General features: G+C 37.5%; 1 protein-coding gene across 3 annotated transcripts in view; it reads left to right on the top strand.

The window, feature by feature from the left end:
* Positions 1 to 1,566: 1,566 nt before the first annotated feature.
* LOC129721346 (protein FAM133A) overlaps positions 1,567 to 20,579 on the top strand; it is a 163,430-nt gene continuing 144,417 nt past the window's right edge. Inside the window, exons 1-2 of one of the 3 annotated variants that reach the window (XM_055673801.1) lie at positions 1,567 to 1,652; positions 2,906 to 2,979. The gene's annotated coding sequence lies outside the window, so the exon portion shown is untranslated. Of the gene's footprint in view, positions 1,744 to 2,905; positions 2,980 to 20,579 lie in introns of all 3 variants that reach the window. The other 2 variants (XM_055673803.1, XM_055673802.1) reach the window with 2 other exon arrangements.

Raw genomic sequence — 20,579 nt, 5'->3', positions numbered from 1 at the left:
ATTCAACGATGATTGTAACACTTTCTTCCTGCTTTCCTTAACCGACCGTATTCACGTAACCGGCGCCGTTATCGATCATTTAAAAAAGCTAACCCCGATCAAACGATTATAACAAACGGGTAACACAAATATATTTTAACTTGATAAAAATAACAAAGCCTGTAATATTCTTGATATGCCAGAATGATGATAAGTACAGAATTATATCAAATTCTGTTATCATACACTTGAATGTTGAAAAGAGTGTTTTTTAAAGCATATTTATAACAAAATTTGTTGTTTAATCGATTTGTACATTATATCTAATTCTGATCTTTTTCTGCCATAAACCTATCCGTAAGTAATTTTGATAGGAATTTTGAAATTTTAACTATTAACGAGACCAAGTTTAGGACACAAGTTGAACACAATATCAAGATTTGTTATAATCCTGATATTTTTGACTGATCGGGAAGCTCCTAAATTGTTATACATTGAAGATCGTAAATAAATCTCTACTATCTATCTTCGTGGAACTTCACTAGCTCAGATTCATCGCGTAAGAGCAACTACGAAATTTGCAGGCGTCAATCTCAAGCTATAATTTCATAACTCGTACATCGTAATCTGAAGTAGAATATGTTTTCAAAATCGTCAAAATATAAATAATAGATAAAATAATATATCTAAAAGTGGCAAAATATGATCAGTAATGTGAACAAACAAATGTGAATTTAATACTTTTAATAATCCTTAGCACTACTAATTTCTAAGTTTCATAGCAAACTTTAGATAGTATTTTCCACAATTAATTTACCTTCCATTGAAAAAAGCTGTTATCATAAATTATTACTTCTCAATAATAATTCGCTATATGTAATACTGTTATTATACATAATAAATTCGTTTTGTGAAAAAATATGACCTGAACCAAAAAAATCAGATTCATGTAACACGGCGACACCGGACACTGAAAACAAAAGGATTGGAAGAAAGTTAAAATTGAAAGTCGATTTCATTTGAATGACATATTGCAAATGAAAGAATTCAAAACCAAGCAAAAAATGAAATGTGATTTTAGATAAGCTTAGTTGAAAAAATATAATAATTTCAGAAGTCTTTAGCTTAAAATAATAATTTTGTCCTTTAAAAAATTTTTAAAAAAGCTGAAAACAATTTTTCACTTAAAAAAATTCAACATTTTGATTTGAGAAGTCTTCGCCCGAGCTAAACAATTTTCCCAAATTCAATCGTTTTTTCCCCAAGCTGGAAAAGAAAAATAACTTTGACCACTGACAGATTCCACAATTCATCGACGATTCCCGAGCAGAGCTCAGCAGAAGAACACGCACTGCCAGCACAAACACAGACCACGAAACTCGACGAAGAGTGAACGAAAATAAAGCAGGCAACTTTTACTCCTACCATAGAAGCACAAACATACCGGAGAAAGCATCGACACTTCTTCCGTTCCGTCCCGCCCGATGGATCGATTCGGAGAGAGAATTTGGCGAGTAGATGTATGTTGCCGATGGAAAAGAGCAAGAGCAAACGCTCATAAAACAACGCTGCTGACGATCATTGGCCAGACTCCGTGGCTCATAATAGTGTGAGCCATCGACCTGATCTAGCGCGCCGGATTCGTGCTCCGTGATAAGTGTCTGTTTTCAATAGTGAGTGTTTAAAGTTTAATCCTTTTCTTCCTGTAGTTGTCTTTTGAGATCTTCTACCGCACAACGACGCATTTCTGGAGTAGTAGATCCGGTGGGTGGCTTTCGGGTGAATGCCAATTACCACCTTTTTTTCTCGCCTGATACCAATGAGTAGGAGGCCAATTTCATCAATTGAATTCGTGAGCGTGGGAGATGAAAAAAAAATCCGCAACATATCCTCCCTCTTATGTTCGCGCAGGGTTGTGGTCACTGTATGAGATTTGGTGGAGATTTACAAGTTACCGTTAAACTGGTTTGACGACGCAACCAAGAAGAGTTCAAGGAGACACAAATCATTCTACCGGACAGCAGGGCGAAACAGGAAAGATTCGAAAATTGCTGGGTCGTAATTGAAAGTAATAAGCACCGATGGTAATTGGGTAGCGGAGGCGTGAAGAGTAAACTGCGCTCAATTGGTATAATTGGTGAATATAATCGAAAAGTGGCTGCCACGGAGCGTTCCGGTGCTTGCTGAGTGTTCTAAACGAAGTGACGACAGAACACAGTGATAAACAGAGAGGATGAGAAGCACAGTGAAACCGACGAAGAAAGTGCAAAGCGAACGCAAGAATGTATCGTTTTAATTGAGTGCAATGAAGCCAATAAAAGATTCTAAATTGGGCATAAATGGGACTCTCTTCCCAGAAGAAGATATCCTCTGCTGTGTCTAGGAGAAATTATGACCAGAAGTTGAAGCTATGAGATTCGTTTTTTTTTGCTTTTCGTAGTAATTGTTGGGAGTTCGGTGGGGTGGTGTTTTTTTTGTTCACAGAAATGACAACCGAATTCGAGCGTGCAAGCGCGGAAATGAGTTTATAAAATGAAAACTTTTATTGCCCATTAGCTGGACAAACGGGAAATTAAAATCATTCGGGAAGAAGGATTTATTATCATGTAGAGCTTGAAGAAACGGGTGTATGTGATGTTCTTTTTTTTGAGTCGATGTATATTATTATGAGTGATAAAAAAAATGCTGCATGAATTCAAAGTGACAAAATAAACGAAAACAGTGAGGATGCACGAAAGTTATACTCTAGGCGAATCAACCAACAAGAAAAGCAATCTATGATGAACGAAGAAAAAAATTGCACGTTTCTTTGAGTTTTTCTAGCGCGCAGCGCTGATCTTTAGCTTCTGAGAGAAAATTATGAAAAAGATTGTTAGTGTTTTGATGAGTTAAAAGTGATTTGTGTTTGTTTTTATTGTTGTTCCAGAATATCGGTTATTCGAGAAGTTTACCTGTGGTGTTCCTGATTGCACGCAATCCGTTTAGAAGGAATCAAAAAAGGTAAATTACTGCTTGCTTGATTTTCAGTTTGAAACAATTTATGATGTATTATATATACAATAAGTCTAGTACTGAAGAACATGGGTAAACCTCGCGATAAGGCCAAATTCTAAAATATACCTAAAAAAGCAGAAACTTTTGAATATAAAGAAAAACAACACTCGGATTTGCCATTAGATATTTGTGACTGTTGATTTATTGGTTGCTGTTACTACTTATCCGAAAAGTTCATTCTTGCTCCTCCTCTCACAAATTTTTGTTACTCTAATTGTTTACTATAGGAAGGTGTACAAATGCAGGTATTAGACGAAGCAAATATTTGCTATTTTTAGTACGGATTTCATCATGTGCAATTAAAATTCGTACTGAAAATAGCAAATATTTGCTTCGTCTTCGTGCCTGCTTGAGTTTCTCCTATAATTTGAGAGAGTATTGACAATTTCATAGACGAGTTTGCGTGCAACGTTTGTGGAATGAAATCGTACCGTAATTTAACTATTTATTCTCCTAAATTTTAATTTCATCTCGTTATGTCCTTAAAAAAAGTTAAGAACAATATATGGTTAGAATTCAGTTATAATTGTGCCTAATTCCGTAAATTATTTACGGGTCCGTTTTTTCAAAACAATCGAGTGAATCCGCAGATCTCCGAAAAAAAACCCTAGCTCTTTTTCATTTTTTAAAAGAATATTGAAAATGATTCGGATCTTGTTTTCTGATAGAAGCTTCTCTCAACATGTAGTTCTAACAAAACTTTTCAATACCACGTATTATAACTTTAATTTCACTCTTAGAATATCAATTTTAAAATTATTTTTTATCTAAAAAAAAAGTATTATATTGTCAGGATATATCCTAAAATTATGTTTTTATTAAAAAATATAAAAAGAGTTTGAAAATCAAGACTGAAACGACGATTGATTTCAAAAGCTTTGGAATGTCCAAGGCATGAGCAAATATGGTTCAGACCAGGACTTCACATTTCCGAAGCATAAAAATGATGAATGGCAGTCGTTCTGATTCGAACAGTTTCGTTTTCATTTCATTCCTTTCGATTACTGTCATGGAATCACGATAAAATGTTTGCTGTCTAACGGATTTAATTGCTAGTTTTTTTATCGTCTGGCGTTCATTAGTTCACTTCAAATGAGACTGATGATTGTTTTAATTGACCGGGAGACGCACATTATGATTCATTATTTTTTTCAGTGTGTTATTTTCTAGCGCGTTAGCAGTGTTAAATCGGAATCAATCCCTTTATATTATACTTGTAGTGGGGGGGCCCTCGTATCTGTAATGTCCACGGTCCATACAACATTTTTAGAATTTATGTGAGCAGTTGTCCACGGGGGGGGGGGGGGGGGTTAAAATCGTTTAAAATCTGTAGACACCAACTGCCTACTATGATATATGTATAGCAGTGGCAAAAAACAATTTGACAGAATCTCCCCGTCCCCATAGGTCAACTAATGTATGCTTCCATGAGCCTAGACTATTTTGATGTCTTGAAGGTGAAGCTTTTTCGGAGAGTTCGTAACCTCCTCCACTATCAGACAGCTTTACGTTCTGCTATAAGAATGTTATTAAAACTGATGTCTTGAAGGGAAGCATGCTGGCACAGGCAACAGTACTGCATCGAGCAATGTATGAATAGAGCGCTTTTCACTCGTCGTCTATCAGTGCAAAAGAACTCGATATTTATTTGTGTGCAGCGAAGCCAAGTGAAGACTACATTGCCGCTGTCGACGCACAGTGAGGCGTGTTGGGTTAATGCGTAGGTATCGTTTTGCGATCTGAAACATAACCGAATTGCCGTTTGAACTGTCATCTACTTCTTCTTGTTTCATATATGTAGTAGCAAATATCAGAATTTAATATGAATATTCGGGTGCCGCAAAATACGTTGCGCCGCCGGGCACAACAACGTGTCGGTAGAGGCAGATAGCAGGGTATATAAATTTGGTGCATTGTACAGATAAAATGCGTTGTTTATTTTTGAACTCTACACTCTGTTTTTCTCAGATTTATTAAAAAACTAAATATAGGTTATTTGAAAGACATTAGAAAATCGAATGCTCCGTATAGATCTTTGAATAGGTAGTTAAACGAGCTGTACTGATGATTATGTTTTGCTAGCTAAATGAAATTAGTTTAATATGACAATCCTAGTTGCATCCCGCGGTGGCGGTATAGGGGAAAACCAAATTCATTTCATCTTGATGTTAGAGTTCCGACATTTGTACTTGTATTTTTCAATTAAATTTTTCTGTTTTGCATTAGCATCAACAAGAAAATATTACTTTCCATAACCTTACTTGTAATTGAACAACAGTATGCAAATATTAATTGCTGAGGCTAATGTTATGCATCACTCTAGCCCTGTTTATTTTTGTTCTTTGGTTCTTGGAACTGATAAAAAAATTTTCTGATTGATTCTGTATACTGATAAAATGTTTAACTTAACCTGAATTAAATGTTAACATGTTCATAAAATTCTATGTCAATTTTGAATTTTCTGTGAATATACATTTTCTACTAAAAAGTGTAGTTCGTTATCGATATTTTTTCCATGAGCTTGTAACTGGCAGAAAAAAAGGGACATCTTTGCCGCTTTGTGATCGGTGAGTGAGCCATCTTTCACAATATAATAAAATGGATATAGAAGGAAGTTTAATTTCTACTAAATCGTACTCAATTTATTAGTCTATAGAAGATTGCCTTTTCGCGTATTAGGGAAAATTGACTGTATTAGAATGAATAATATTCATCAATGTTAAAAAGAATAATTTTTCTTCTAAAAGAAAGTTCTGCAAATAAATAATCAAAATACAGACCCCATGAACTAGTTTTAGTTCCAAGTCATTTGGAGTGTCGCTTGATGAACTACGGCTGACGACCTAGATACTTGATATTGCCACCCGAGTAATTAGAAACATAGTACTGCTTTGCCTATATTGCCTATACACTATATTGCCGGAACATATTCCAGTCATATCTGCGGAACAGTTTTACCTATTACGGTTATCCGCTTCGGCAACAAAAAGAACCAAAACACTTTTATTTCGGAGGTTGTTGAGCTTGAATTGGTTAAAATAAATCAAGAAAACTACAAAATGTGATTAAACGTAACCGCTCATTTTTGGCACATCGAACCGTGCCAAAAGTAAAATGAACTCAAATAAAACAGAGCTTCAAAAGCAAATTCAAAACTATTGTAGTCCTACGTCAACTATGCGGTCGTGTCTTGAATACCACCCTCCTACTATTTTTTGTTGTTTTTGCTGTTGATTACTGGCGCCCTCACTCAGGGTTTTGAAACTGGAATTGGCGTTGGAAAGAATCTCTTCTGCAGGAAAGAACGAAATAAAGAGGTTGCGAACAAAAAATTAACTATTCAACTCCCTCACACATATTATCGAAATTTTTTTAATTCCCTCTTCCCTCTTTATGCGTGAAGTACTGTATGGAAGCCCCCTGTCTCTATCAGTGCTCAAAGCAGGGATACCAAATTTGCAGATTTGTCTGCGAAGCGCAGATTTTTAGATCCCTTGTGCAGATTTTAATTTATTCGCAGAAATTTGCAGTTTTCCCATATTTTCTGCAGATTTTTGTCAATCTCTTTATATGTGTTTGTGCCGACTTTCTCAAAACGTGTGCAGATTTTTGCCAGTGCTAGGGCAATTCTTTCGAATCACAGATAGAATTTTTCTCCAGATTTCAAGGAGACACTTTTCAAAAACGTAGTTATCCGTCCCTTTCAATTTGCGATGAGGAAGCTTAAGCAAAAGAATTCGTAAGACAGTATAGACCGCACCAGGAAGTATGGTCACACTGAAAAAAGGCACCTTTCAAACGTGAGTCAATCTCTGTGTTTCGAATTGGCTGCGTACGTTTGTTAACATTAGTTCAATCATCGCAGTGGGACCACAGAGTTTTCTTCCGGTCTAGTTTTAAAAGGCGATGACTTTCGCCGGAACGCCGTAAAAAAATCGTTCACAAATGGGGTACTGTGCTAGGATTGTCGTTGAGAAAGTTGGCGAAAGATGAAAGAGTCAGCGTCAAAGCCGTTCGTACTGCGATCCGCAAGTATACTGATGAGTACTCTCTCCAGGATTTACCGAAAAGAGTTCCGGTCCAGTATGCCCAAGAAAAGTTTAGCGTCTGTAAGTGATGTGGCGAAAAAGATTGGTACCTTTGTATCGAACGTTGTACCACAGACAGACGTCCAAGCAAGAACAACATTGATCAAAATTCCTGTGTAAATTTTCAAAGTAAATTGCGTTATAAATCACTTGTACACTAGCGCCGCCTGGTGACCTTATCGCTACAATACATTTTTTTTCGCTGGTGTACGAGGCTGGCGGTACTGGTAGCGCTATCTGGTTACGGATTGCCACTACAAAAAACTTTACACAAGTTTGGAACTCAGCTTGGACGTCTGTTTGCGGTTGTACGTACCAAGAATAGACTATGTCTGGAGACATACATGAAGCAATGCATACCGAAAAGAAGTAAAAATCCAGCAGCATCGCTCAAACCGAGAGCCAGAAAGTTGTACGACGACATTTTTTGCGAAAATGATCCTTGTTTTATAATGGATGATGAGACCAACGCAACTTTAAAACTTTGCCAGGACCACAGTTCTACACGGTACGCGAAGGAAAAACTCTTGAGAAAGAGACGACATCTATTTACACAGAAACGAGTGTGGAAAACTTTCTCAGCTCTTCATTTCAACTGATACTATGAACATGAAGAACGATTGCGAAAGAGATTGCTGCTCATGATTCATCAATATATAGGCTTAGCAGTGTTTTGGTCTGATTTGGCATCCCGCCACCATGCGACAGCCACTCAGAAGTGGTTTGAAGACAACAAGGTTACACGGTTAGACGAAAAGTCCGCTATCTTGGATACGGTTAATGATGAGAAACAGCATAAAGCAGAAATCAAAATACTCATAATTCAGTTATTTATAAGTGTGTCTATACTCTCTAGTGCGGTCTATACCAAACAGGCTTCACACAAGCTTCTACGGATCAAATTTTCACTCTCCGGCAAATCCTTCAGAAATGCCGGGAGTACAACGTACTCCCACATCACGTCTTCGTGGACTTAAAGACAGCGTATGATACAGTCGATCGAGACCAGAAATTTTACGATAATAAATAATTCACGACTTTGGTGACACGATTTATCAAAGCTACCTTGGATCGCGTGTCCGGTACACTCTCGAATCCTATCAAATCACGCCTAGGGTTGAGACAAGGAGATGGACTATTCTCTTGAGGGTGTAATCCAACGAGGATCGAAACTAGAGGCACGATTTTTAGCGAAGGTAGTCAACTTATAGGCTTCGCAGACGCCCTCGTCGTTTTTAGGAGAAACTTTGGCGGAGGCAATCTACGCCAGACTAAAAGTGGAGGCTAGGAGAGCTGAACTAGAAATTAGTGCGTCGAAATCCAAGTATATGAAAGGGAAAAACCAACATTCGCCTACCACGGCCTACTTTGGCCTTCTCAGGATGCTTCGATCCTCGATTCTATGGACTTGAAACCGGGACGCTGCTCACGGATGACATACGCGCACTGGCCGTATTTGAACAAAAAGTGTTGCGGACAATATTTGGTGGAGTATAAACCGAAAGCGGAGAGTGACAGGCGTATGCATCACGAGCAGCAGGCGCTGTTGGCACCTACGCGGACACTCATATGTAATTGACTGAAATATTGATATTTTCTTACTTCTTTTTCGAGCCCTTCAGCTGTCAAAATCCATACAAGAGAATTCGAGCAGTTTTTATCATGTGATTCACAAAGTGCTCAAAAATGAAACAAATGTTTTTCATTTGGAAGCGACGGTTGGCAGCGTCATAAACCAGTTTATCGATTCTAAATCTATGTGGATTAAATTACAGGTAATTAATTCTAGTTTTAAGAAAAAACTACCAAAAAAATAAATCTGTGTGCTTTTACGTGCATAATATATAAAATTATTGAAATTGTTGTCATGTTTTTGAATTGAAATTACTCAAATATAAAAAATAACATATTTTAAACACTTCTCCATCCAATGTACCCTACAAATTGGAGTCAAGAGATATTTTTTATGTTTGCCCCGAAAAGAATGACAAGTAGATGAAAAACGCCTATTTTTAAACATTATTAACTTTGAGTAAAATTGAGATATTCCCTATGTCGGCCTTGCAAATTGTTTCTATTAGAAATCCCTAAGCATAACTTTAGAGCTCTAGACTCAAATTTCCTTTTAAATTTGGTTTCTGGAACGTTATGCAAAGTTTCATCCAAGCTATACGATTTAATTATCACGACTTAATTTTGCTTTCATTCTTCATGTTATGGCAGTAGTATAGCTGAAGAAGTATGGGGCCGTTCACATTCCACATTGACAGGTTAGGAGGTAGGGGTTACCACAGTCCATACAAAAATTATAGAATTTATATGGGTGGTTTCCCAAGGAGGGGGAGAGGGGGAGTTCAAATCGTCAAAAATCTGTCCACTACACTGGGGTAGCTTTTTACGCGGTTGGTTGTACCGCATTTAAAAGATTAGATTCGATATATTAATACTAAACTTAATTGATACCGCCTACAAATAATCTTCCGAATCGGGTAAAAATAATCCGCCTTATTGAAAATATATGCCGTTTGAAAAAACGCATAAAAACAACCCGCGTAAAAAGCGACCCCAGTGTAGTTGAATTTCCTACTTCATTCATTTTACAGTTTTCTACGTCGTTTTTTCAACTTAATTTAGTCTTTTTTTATGCGGTTTTTTTTTTCAATCTTTGGAATTTTGTCAAAACAAAGTCATCCTGTGCATGGTTTTAAATAGGGAGGATTTTCAAGCTATAGATAAATTAGAAAAACTACATGATTTGAATTCCCTACCCATTCCGTAACCAGACAAAATATCATGTTGTGAAATATTTCGATTCAATACAATTTCATTCACTTTTGCCGGACGGTTCTTCGGTTCTTCAAAATCTGGCTGTCTGCAAAAAAATAATCAATAAAATAGGTACCTTATTTTGCAGAATAATCGAACCGGATTTTATTCTCCGACTAGAAGTGACATTTTACCTCGCTCTGTATCACCTACATGCTTTCAGATATTCCTTGCGAGATTTTAAATATTTAATCATCTCTCGCTTGGGCATGAATAAGTTTTATGTTACAGACACAATCATAATCGTGATTCGGCTTGATAATTATTATCCTAAAAGTACGGACCACACACACAAAATCTCCATTTCTGTTGCCATCAAATGTTGACTGTTTTGCATGATAATAACACCTAGCCTGAGGTCGTTTGAAAAGTATCCATCGCAGAAGGATCACAGTGCCCATCCCGCTTCTCTCGATGCTGCCTACGCAAGCAAGGCCCGCTAGAACCAATAATGGAGAGAAACAAAAAGATGCCTTTTAATACCCAAAGAAAAAAAAAATCATAAAAAACCGGTGTGCCAGGCCAGGCCCGGCCTGGGATGATGAAGGCGAAATGGTTCTATTAGATGATAATAAATATCAAACAGCTCGTAAAAGTGCGTTTTATGTGCGTGAAATGTATAGCTCTTTTCCGTTCGATGTGAACGGCCGCCTGCAGGGGCTTGCGTTCGCCGTTGGCCTTCAACTGGGGTGCTGGATGTTTGTTGATTTTCGGTTTTCGTAATAGACCGCAGAACTTTATAACTAAACTTTCCCAGAAGTGAGTGCGCACATGCATTTATACGATTGCATATCGCATGTTCGTTTCTATTTCTTTTCTTTTTTCTTTTTATGCATGCTGACTACCGCCTTTACCGAACCAACAGCATACATATATGTATTTTAATACGAAATAAATTGAAACCGATGTTGCTGTTCTCCTATCTTCAACCCGTTCGTTTTTTCCTTGTACCCATGTGTACTTTATTCCAAGATTATTCCTGCTCCTGCCTCCCCACAGCAGTTGCGGGTGCTGTTATGCTGAATGTGTCGTATTTATTTATACGGCTTTAAAACGGTGTTTTTTCTTACTGGATATGTTCGAATTCTATCCAGCGTCGTACCTAGTATTTTTTGTTGTTGGGTTGACAATAAACTCCAACGTAAACTTTTGAGTTGTTTATCGTTTGCTGCAAATGGTCAGTATCGTTCGAATAATACGACCAAGTCGAGAAACTTTCGTTGCACATCCCTAGCGGCACTGTCTATTTCCCGAAACGGGAAGGTTTCCGAACCCAAACAAAGAAAAGTTTCGCGTGTACATTCAGTTTATACGTAGCATGTCGTGGTTAATGTTCGTTTCGAGCTATTAGGTACTTAGTCCACCCGCCTAGAAGTACACGATACATTTATGTGTGATGTCAAAGGGGCAAAATGTATGTAGCGTGAGGAGCAGCTGCATCTACACCGTCCGAGATTTATTCTCTGCACAAGTGCTGGAAAGCGAACGAACCCACTAGCGCGTTTGGAGGAGAGCAGCAGTGGAGCGCAGTGCGAAACATGTTTACATGCACTCGATGGAACATGAGCAAGCATGCATTGCCTATTACGTACGCTCACGATGTGCATTGGCCAGCCAGTTATGAGTAATGCGAACAGTTATTGATGATGCAAAAAAATACCCAATCAGCCCTACAGCAGCAACAGCAGTAACCTCAGTTAATATGAATGCCAATTAGCACTTCTAGAAAATTATTAAAGTTTTTGCTCTTGAACAACGCAACGCTTTTGTAGTAAAGTGAAATGAATAGCTGTATTGAGCCTCCAGTTAGCAGCATGTAAACTAAGCATTAAGTAGTTTGCACGACAAGGTTATAATAACATTGAAATTGTCATGGGCAATATGTTTTGTACCATTTAAATTTATTTTACAGCCTTGCTAGCAAAATGGCAAACTATCTGCTCATAAATAGGGCAATGAAATAGGATTTGCAGTTTTTGAGTTTATGACTTGACAACAAAATAAATATTTTTTTAATGTAAAACCATCAACTAATCGACCCGCTAAATTCCATCCTCACAATACTAGACGATATCTAAACATCCGGTCACCGTGAAATAACGTACGTAAAACGCAAGCCAATCATTATAAAAGAACCGTACATCGAACGTGGAGTATTGGCAATTGTACCGGTAAAAAATAATTAACAATTCAACCGTTTGCCTTTTTCAAAACGCAAAATCCAATCACAATCAGAGTATAGTTATCATGGACAAGTGTGACTTCAACTTACAAGAATTCAACATGAACCATAAAAATATATTGTATAAAATATTTATATACAATTAATATATTTGTCCAAAAGCTGGGAGAATCATAAAATAAAAGCGTAAAACCGGACAAAATGTCCGCAACCATTTACAAATACTGAATACCAACCTTTACAAATACTGAAATATGATAAACCTATAGGTAAACTACATAAGCGTAAAATTCAATAATTACATTTCGAATGATTCGTTCGCACTAATTATTTGTCTTGTGAAAGTTGTCATGTTTGAAGATTTATGGTACCCATTTTTGGGAAAAGTAGTGCAATTCACCCATTCGAGTTTTATACTCCAATGGATAACACGAGAAATATTATTCTTAGTTTACATCGTATGAAACAGTAGGAGGGTGGTATCCAAGACACGACCGCATAGTTGACGTAGGACTACAATAGTTTTGAATTTGCTTTTGAAGCTCTGTTTGATTTGAGTTCGTTTTACGTTTGGCACGGTTCGATGTGCCAAAAATGAGCGGTTACGTTTAATAACATTTTGTAGTTTTCTTGCTTTGTTTCAACCAATTCAAGCTCAACATCCTCCAAAATAAAAGTATTTTGGTTCTTTTTGTTGCCGAAGCGGATAACCGGAATAGGTGAAACTGTTCCGCAGATATGACTGGAATATGTTCCGGCAATATAGTGTATAAGCAATATAGGCAAAGCAGTACTATGTTTCTAATTACTCGGGTGGTAATATCAAGTATCTAGGTCGTCAGCCGTAGTTCATCAAGCGACACTCCAAATGACTTGGAACTAAAACTAGTTTATGGGGTCTGTATTTTGATTATTTATTTGCAGCACTCTCTTTTAGAAGAAAAATTATTCTTTTTAACATTGATGAATATTATTCATTCTAATACAGTCAATTTTCCCTAATACGCGAAAAGGCAATCTTCTATAGACTAATAAATTGAGTACGATTTAGTAGAAATTAAACTTCCTTATATATCCATTTTTTTATATTGTGAAAGATGGCTCACTCACCGATCACAAAGCGGCAAAGATGTCCCTTTTTTCTGCCAGTTACAAGCTTATGGAAAAAATATCGATAACGAACTACACTTTTTAGTAGATAATGTATATTCACAGAAAATTCAAAATTGACATAGAATTTCATGAACATGTTAACATTTAATTCAGGTTAATTTAAACATTTTATACAGAATCAATCAGAAAAAATTTTAATCAGTTCCAAGATACCAAAGAACAACGAAGACACCATATTTGAAAGTCATATGTCTGTTATCTTCAAAAATAAACAGGGCAAGAGTGATGCATAACATTAGCCTCAGCAATTAATATTTGCATACTGTTGTTCAATTACAAGTAAGGTTATGGAAAGTAATATTTTCTTGTTGATGCTAATGCAAAACAGAAAAATTTAATTGAAAAATACAAGTACAAATGTCGGAACTCTAACATCAAGATGAAATGAATTTGGTTTTTCCCTATACCGCCACCGCGGGATGCAACTAGGATTGTCATATTAAACTAATTTCATTTAGCTGGCAAAATATAATCATCAGTACAGCTCGTTTAACTACCAATTCAAAGATCTATACGGAGCATTTGGTTTTCTATTGTCTTTTAAATAACCTATATTTAGTTTTTTATTAAACCTGAGAAAAACAGAGTGTAGAGTTCAAAAATAAACAACGCATTTTATCTGTACAATGCACCAAATTTATATACCCTGCTATCTGCCTCTACCGACACGTTGTTGTGCCCGGTGGCGCAACGTATTTTGCGGCACCCGAATATTTATATTAAATTCTGATATTTGCTACTACATATATGAAACAAGAAGAAGTAGATGACAATTCAAACGGCAATTCGATTATGTTCCAGATCGCAAAACGATACCTACGCATTAACCCAACACGCCTCACTGTGCGTCGACAGCGGCAATGTAGTCTTCACTTGGCTTCGCTGCACACAAATGAATATCGAGTTCTTCTGCACTGATAGACGACGAGTGAAAAGCGCTCTATTCATACATTGCTCGGTGCAGTACTGTTGCCTGTGCCAGCATGCTTCCCTTCAAGACATCAGTTCCAATAACATTCTTATAGCAGAACGTAAAGCTGTCTGATAGTGGAGGAGGTTACGAACTTTCCGAAAAAGCTTCACCTTCAAGACATCAAAATAGTCTAGGCTCATGGAAGCATACATTAGTTGACCTATAGGGACGGGGAGATTCTGTCAAATTGTTTTTTGCCACTGCTATACATATATCATAGTAGGCAGTTGGTGTCTACGCATGAAGTCTGTGTCAGGCGTGCTTGGATGTGATTGGTACATTGTTCGTGAAAGTTCGACCTTGAAACTTTTATGAAATTTTCCCTGTTTAATAATGAAATGATAGTGATAACTGAAGAATCAAAAAATTGTCCATCATTTTATCAATCCAACGACATATTGATTATTGTGATCCATCGTGTGGTTACAACAGTATTAACGTTTGAAATCTTTCATTCCGACGTTACACCTTGGTTTTAGTTTCCACAGAATGCATCTCGACATAGTGCGGATAGACGTAGTCCTACGTCAAAAAATTGTCAAGCGCTGATCGCAAAAAAAAATCGTCAAAACAATATCGTTTGTCTGCAAGTAGATTATCATCTTTCAACACCTAAATTGAAATCGTTCTTTTTCAAGTTTAGTGCGTGCAACTCCAAAAACACAAAAAATTTTGATAGCAAAATGTTACCTACCTCGCTCGGCTATATTCTATGTATTTTATTTCAAAAAATTCATAACTTTTGGACCGGTTGATCGATTTTCGATCTTTTTGAATCAAATTAAAGGTGATTACTTCTAGTTGTAAGAAGAAATACCAGAAAAATTAATCTGCGTACTTTTCTATGCGTAATATATGAAATTATTGAATTTTTTGTCGTGTTTTTAAATTGAATTTACTCAAATTTCAAAAATAACATATTTTTAAAAATTCCTTCATTCATAGAGTCAAGTATGCCCTTCAAAATGAGACCAAGAGATATTTTTTATGTTTGCCCCAAAATGAATGACAAACAAATGAAAAACGCATGTTTTTTGATGAAAAACATTAATAACTTTGAGTAGAATTGAGATATTTACGATATCAGAATTGCAAATTGTTTCTATTAAAAAGCTCTAAAAGTCGTCTGAAGACTTGAAATAAAGAAGTTAGAGCGCAAAATGTGTTTTTTTAATATAAATCGGTTGTTTTCAAAGATAGAGGAAAACTTTATTTTACAAAGTTACTAAAAGTTATTGGAGCTATAACTTCGTAGAACAAGTTTTTCTTCTATCTACAAAGATAGAAAAGTTTGATACTTGATTGCATCGAAAATTCTGGTCACCCTAATTTTTGATAATTTTTTAATAAGCGCTTTATCATATGTAACAACTTTGTAGAAGAAAGTTCATGCCCACGGACCATTACTTCATCTTTACGGACAGTCTCAGTTCTATTGAGGCTCTCCGATCGATGAAGGATGTAAGGCACTCTCCGTATTTCCTGGGGAAAATACGGGAACATCTGAGTGCTTTATCCGAAAAATCTTCGCAGATTACCTTAGTGTGGGTCCCTTCTCATTGTTCCATTCCAGGCAATGAGAAAGCGGACACTGGCTAAGGTGGGCGCAACAAACGGTGATATTTATAACATACCAATTGCCTACAATGAATTTTTAAAATTTTCACGTCAGAGTACACTTGTCAACTGGCAGGCCTCGTGGGATAAGGGAGAACTGGGGAGGTGGCTACACAGCATCATCCCCAAGGTTTCCACCAAACCTTGGTTTCGGGGGTTGGAAGTAGGACGAGATTTCATGATGTCTCGGCTTATGTCCAACCACTACGGGCTAAATGCACATCTCTTGCGTATTGTGCTGGCGAGCAGTAATCATTGCGTTTGTGGATTGGGGTATCAAGACATTGAACACGTGGTTTGGGTGTGTGCTGAATTCTGCGGCGCCAGATCTCTACTTTTGGATACCCTCAGGGCCCGAGGAATACAGCCCTATGTGCCAGTTCGTGATATTCTCGCTCAGCGAAACTTGCCATACATGCTACATGTTTATAGCTACTTGAAGAGCATCAAGGTGCCAATTTAACAGCGAAACAAAAAAAACATGTTAGTTTTAGTATTAGATTTAGTTTCAGCTCGTAGTCGGCAGCGAGGGTAAAGAATTTGCCTTTAGATTATAAGATATTCTAGACCATAAGGCATTAGATTTAATTGGCTCCGTAAAACATTAATTTGTATTGTGTGAAAGTTTTTCTCTGAAACTTTGCTATAGAGTTCTAGACCCAAATTTCCCCATAAATTTGGTTTCTGGACCATTGTGGATTGACGATAGTTTTATTCTGTACAGGGCATGGTAAATGGTCTTTTGTGCCCCTCTTAACCTCCACCCTTTCCCGTGCCCTGAATAGGATGAAAATATCACCGATCGATTTATTGACAAACTTTACATAAGAAATGTTATATTTCAGATTGCTTCAGATTGGGAATTTGGGTTCATTTTTTCCCAGTGTGTAGTGTTAGAGCAGTTGTTTTCGTAGTGAAAGATATTCGTCTACACGCTAGTGGTTCTTTGAGGAGAAACGACAAGCCTGGAAGTACGTTAAACGTGAACATACAGAATTGCGTGATAATTGAAACAAATATGCAAAAATAATAAACAAAAAAGTAGAGGGTGGTATCCAAAAACACGACCGCATGTTTGACGTAGGACTACGTAAATTATTATTATGATTAAATTAAATTATTATAAATTATGATTCTTGCGGACACAAATGGTAATGGTTGCTTCCGAAAGTGAAATCACTCACTGTAAAAAATGCTGGCTTCATTTTAGAAAAATCCTTACACTTTATATAAAATATTGAAACGTTATGAAAAAGACGGTAATAGTCCACCTTTGTTATCCCGCAGCCGCAAGATGCAACACGCAACATTGTGATATACTGTTGAGTGGCTCAGAGTGCACACTTGATATCTGCTCCCATCCGACACGAGTCTTCCTTCAAACCACAAAATGACCAAAGTGTTATTTTCTTGTATGATTGAGAGCTCTATCGGTCCGGTTCCACTGTTTGCCAACAAGAAATGAGATTCGCTCCATCTCCTTCAACGATCGATTCGAGTAGGCTGACACCACATCCAGCCGGAACACCGCGTCTTCACCCTTATGGGAGACACTTCGTACTACAATTTTTTTCCGTTCCAGCCAGTCCACAGTGAAAGCAGAGCGGCTTTGACATCCTCTTTTCGCTGAGTGTCAACCACATCAGCACCTTATTGGGGAACTTGGTGCGTGAAACGAACTTTACCGTTGAGCTCACTTCTTTCGTGGGGAAAGAAAAATACGTAGTGCCCTGCCAGTCGTTGCCATTCAGGGTGAGATAGGTCTCATCGACCATCACCACCGCCACGTCGTGTTTTGCCGGGAAATCGATTTGACCATCTTATTCAGGCGCTGCCGCTGCGTCATTACCTGCAGCTCCGAGATCAGTGGACCGCACTGCCGCTTCCATGTTCGCCAGTTACTTTTTCACTGTTTGGCCAGTTGCACCGACCTGTCGACCAAGCGCACGCAACGATGTAGCCACTTTACCCTCGATCTTCCTCTTCAGCATCATTTGGAGCTACTTGTCGCTCAGGCTGTCGGAAAGCGGGCTTTTTTCGATACTCTGATTGTCGTCAAAAAGTGCAAAGATGTTGTATATGCCGAAATGGGCGTATCCGGCGTCTACAAAGTTCCACACGATTGAACGCGCACACTTCTGAATGGAGTAGCTTCACTGTTTTCTCCATCACGGTTACAGTTCGACTGATAAAGCTGTCATATTTTTATGCTGACTCATAGGTTACTATGATTGATGGGTAATTTCAATTTTTCAATCAATACATTGGCATTCAAAATCCGTTCAGTGCTAGTGTGATCATCTGCATTTAAAAAAAATGTTTTCGTTACACTTTCCACAGCTTGCCACACTGGAGTAAGACGTGGATTAACGTAGGAAAAAATAATTGGATTGTTATTTTAGAAATCACGGAACTGACAAGAATCGAGTAAATATACAGAACAAAAGAAGAAGAAGTCGACCAGAAAATATTTCTCAAGGTAAACAAATGTTGTACAGAACAGATGAAATACAGGGTGTCACCGTTAAAGTGATACATTTCCTTTATGCCATAAAAGTAAAAAAGATGAAGATTTTATTTCTGATTCTTGCTTATTAACATGGTGGAGTAGTAAAGTTACGATAGGTTTAGTTCAGTCCAACGCTTTTCGAGATTATCACAAGCTCCACGCACGGCATTTCATTCCAGATCTTCACTGACGGTTTCTCAAAAATGTCAAAAGTGATATGTTTCACTTCACCCAGCTTTCCTAGCCTGTATCCCAAAATGCTGAAGTCCAATGGACTCATACACACGGTAAATTTTCCTTGCACCACTCTGAACAACCATTTCCTAATGCGCTGACGCTGAATCATTCTGGAAGCAAATGGGTGCGACTTGTAATATCATAGAAAATTTTGATCACCCTAATTTTTGAAATTTCGATAACAAGAAAATAAGCGCTTCGTCATAGAAGTAAGTCCCGGAGTGCCGAAATCATACCCGCAGATGCATTAGATTATCAAATACTAAGCAATAGGTTGATAGCAAAAATGTTAGAATTGTACTAAAATAGTATATTTTTCAAAACAGTATATTTAGGGTAAGGAACGGCTTAAACAGTAGCGCCTATTTTAATCAGTCGAAGAAAACAGGCCTCAAACTCCTGCATTTTGATCAATATCGACAATTTCAATGATGGAAACGAAAACTTTGATTGTCCGACTGTTTTACGAATATAAGAAATACCGTTAATCACAAAGAAATCTGTGAACAAACATCATTCGAAACAAATCGACATATATTGCAGCCATTCAGGAGCCACTTCGGGTGCCGAAAAAAAAACGCCTGCAAAACAGATGGAAACTGCTTAAAATAGGTTCAGGGTGATGGGAATAGTGTCCCTAGATTGGTAACTTTAATTGATGATTTTGCTAACTTAGTTTTACAATCTTAAAACAAATTCTGACAGAGAAAACGATAGAGAACAGGTTGATATACTACTGTTTGAATTTCACCCAACACATTTCGAGTATTTCGACTGAATACACAGGCGGTTCCTAAAGCTGCTTAGCATATGTTTCCTACCCTATAAATTGTTTGACTTTTCTTTTTCGTGAAGAAAGTAAATAATATGTTAGAAAAGTACGTTTTTGGATGGAAATGTCGCAATCGAAGAAAATTTTCAATTTTTGTCGAACAAAAAAACAACTTCATCAAGAAAACAATGTTACTGAATGAAACCAAATTCCACGTCAAACTGAAATTTGCTTCATACACAGCTTAGTCATTTCAACCTTCAAGCACCCAATTTGTATCTTGTTAGACGTGTTCAACACATCTAACCTTAGATATTTAGCTAAATGGATTTGATCCACTTGTATGCCAATCGCGAGGGGGAAGTACAGCATACTAACTGCTAGGCGCCCTTACGTCAGACCCGTCTTTTGGCAACTAGCAAATCAGTATGTCTGACGTCTGAAAACACACCCATCCCTCACGAGTTGTAAGTCACAGCGAATCGAACTGTATCGAATGATCGTAGAAATATCTGACGTCAGCAATGGCTGATTGCCAACGCCAATACAACTGCGACTCAGACATGAAAATGGGATTGAAATAAATCTCCTCGATATTTGGCGTGCCGAGCGAATATTTTAGAGAAAGAACAAGCGGAAATGAAATTCCCTTCATTCGATAACAGTTAGAAGGGCGATAGTTTGGAAAGACCCCATCCCGTCGCTTTCCACTTCAAGCTCGTCACTTCATTTTTTTTTTCTTACATAGGATAGCGTTATCTCAAATATTGGGGCTTATTACGGGAGTCACTTCACGGTGAGAACGAAGTGAAAAAATCTCACGGTGAAAAAAGACGCGTGCAAATCAAATGGAAATCACTTTCACCGTGCCTATTACGGTTATCACTTCACCGTGAAGTGACTCCCGCGATAAGCCCCATTGACTCTCTATAATTTCCTGGCGCAGTTCCAGAATCAAACCCTAGCAGAAACAGACAAACAGCGCCGTTTTTACTCCAATTCTCTACAGATTCCCTCCATTCAAGCGCTCCCTAGTTCCATCCTATTTTGCATGAAATCGATCCCTTCGCACTTAGCAAACACACCGAGCGAGCTTCCGTTTCACCTCCGAGGCCTGATGACGTGTAAGTGAGTAAGTGTTTTTCATCTAACGCCCCATTTTCATTGCA

Source organism: Wyeomyia smithii, chromosome 2 (genome assembly GCF_029784165.1).
Source record: "Wyeomyia smithii strain HCP4-BCI-WySm-NY-G18 chromosome 2, ASM2978416v1, whole genome shotgun sequence".
In the NCBI taxonomy this organism is placed as follows: Eukaryota; Metazoa; Arthropoda; class Insecta; order Diptera; family Culicidae; genus Wyeomyia; species Wyeomyia smithii.
This window is presented reverse-complemented; position numbering and strand designations above follow the sequence as displayed.